This window comes from Caretta caretta, chromosome 7 (genome assembly GCF_965140235.1).
Source record: "Caretta caretta isolate rCarCar2 chromosome 7, rCarCar1.hap1, whole genome shotgun sequence".
Classification (NCBI taxonomy): domain Eukaryota; kingdom Metazoa; phylum Chordata; order Testudines; family Cheloniidae; genus Caretta; species Caretta caretta.
The window spans coordinates 57,434,181-57,436,323 of NC_134212.1; positions in this window are offsets into that span (position 1 = coordinate 57,434,181).

Consider the following 2,143-nt stretch of genomic DNA (forward strand, 5'->3'; position numbering starts at 1 on the left):
CAAAATTTGTTCCAAGACCTTGTGTACAACTGAGATCAAAGTAACAGGCCTGTAGTTTCCCAAATCACTTTTCTTTCAGTTTCTTAAAAATAAGTACTATATTAGCAATTCTCCAGTCCTATGATATGACCCCTGAGTTTACAGAGTCATTAAAATCCTTGCTATTGGGCTTGGAATCTCATGTGGCAGTGCCTTTAATATTCTTGGGTGGAATTTATCTGGGCCCCCTGATTTAGTCCCATTAAACTGTTTGAGTTTGACTTCCACCTTGGTTGTGGTAATTTCTACTTCCATATCTTCATTCCCATTAGCCAACCTGCCACTACCCCGAAGCTTTTCATTACCCGTATTAAAAATGGAAGCAAAGTAATTGTACAGATGGCTGGACCCAGGGCCGGATTAACTCTCCTGTGGGCCCGGGGCTATTAGATTTTGTGGGGCCCCTGAATACAAGTCTTTTTCCTAATTTAAAACAAAATTATCACAATTATGGCATCAAGGCTATTAATGTGATACTAAACTTGCCTTTTAATTAACATAAAGCTGTTCTGTTACATTTCAGTCTTAAAACATGTAGAATATAGTTAAGTTAATTCAAAATAGCCTATTTATCACCTTAGAACAGCTGTTATATTAGTTTCTTTCTGGGAGGCAGTTTGGGTGCAGGAGGGGGCACCAGACTGGGGCAGAGCGTTGGGGTTCAGGAGAGGGTGAGGGGTGCGGGCTTTGGGAGGGAGTTTGGTGCAGGAGGGGATTCTGACCTTGGGCAGGGGATTGAGGTGCAGGAGGGGGTGCTAGCTGCTGGCTCCGGCTGGGAGGCGCTTACCACAGGCGTCTCCCAGCCGTCGGCACAGTGGGGCTCAGACAGGCCGCCTGCCTGCATGCCGTGGCCCCATGCTGCTCCCAGAAGCAGCCGGCTGCTGGCACATCTCTGCATGCCCCTGGAGGGAGAGGGACAGCGTGTCTCCATGTGCTGCCCATGCCCGAAAGCGCCACCCCTGCAGCTCCCATTGGCTGGCTTCTGGCCAATGGGAGCTGCAGGGATGGTGCTGGGGGCGAGGGCAGCATGCAGAGCCACCTCCCTCCCGCCCCCCGCCAGGGGCTGCAGAAACGTGCCAGTAGCCAGCTACTTCCAGGAGCAGCATGGGGCCACGGCATGCAGGCAGCCTTCCTGGGCTCTGCAGTGCTGGGGCCGCCCTTAGCCCGGGGCCCTGCGCTGAAGCCCCTAAAGCCTGTTAATCCGGACATGGCTGGACCACACCTAGATTATCTTCATTCTCTGCCCTCATCCCCCATCCTCAGAATTTAGCAGTCCCACTTCTTTTTTCATTGTTTTCCAATTATTATTATGGCCGAAAAAACCTTTTACTATTAGTTTTAATTCCCTTTGCAAGGTCCAACTCTGCTTAGCCTTTGGCAGTTCTCACTTTATCCCTACACTTTCTGACCTCCAAGAGGTAGCTTTCCTTGCTGATCCATCCTATCTTCCATTCCTTGTCGGCTTTCTGCTTTCTCTTAATCACCTGTTTGAGATGCTTCCTCATCCAGCTTGTTCTGGAGCCCTTTCCTACAAATTTTTCCCCTTGGTTGGGTTGCAGGCTTCAGATAGTTTTTGTAACATTGACTTAAAGTAACTCCAAGCCTTCTCCACATTCAAATCCTTGAGTTCTTCAGTCCAATCCACTTCCCTAACTAATTGTCTTATGTTTTTAAAGTTAGCTCCTTTGAAATCAAGGGCCCTAGTTGCAGATCAATTTCTGTTTTTCCATCCCTTTAGTTTAAACTGAATTAGCTCATGATCACTAGAACCAAGGTTTTCCCCTACAACCAGTTGTTCCATGAGGTCCTCACTACCCCCCAATACCAAATCTAAATTGGCATCATGTTTTGTTCGTTCAGTGACTATTTGGTGAATGAATCTGCACCTCCCAGCTTGGTCCCAGACCTGGAATATGTATCACAAAAGTACATAAATATGTAAATATATAGAAGTGTTTAGGTGAGTTGGAAAATTAATGAGGAGCAACTTTATTAACACTGTGCTTAGTTTAACTTGCATGAATGAGCAGGAGAGGGAGAACTCTAGTTCGGTCCAATGCTACAGAAACTCTGCCTATCAAAGTAGGATATTGAGCCAAAAGCA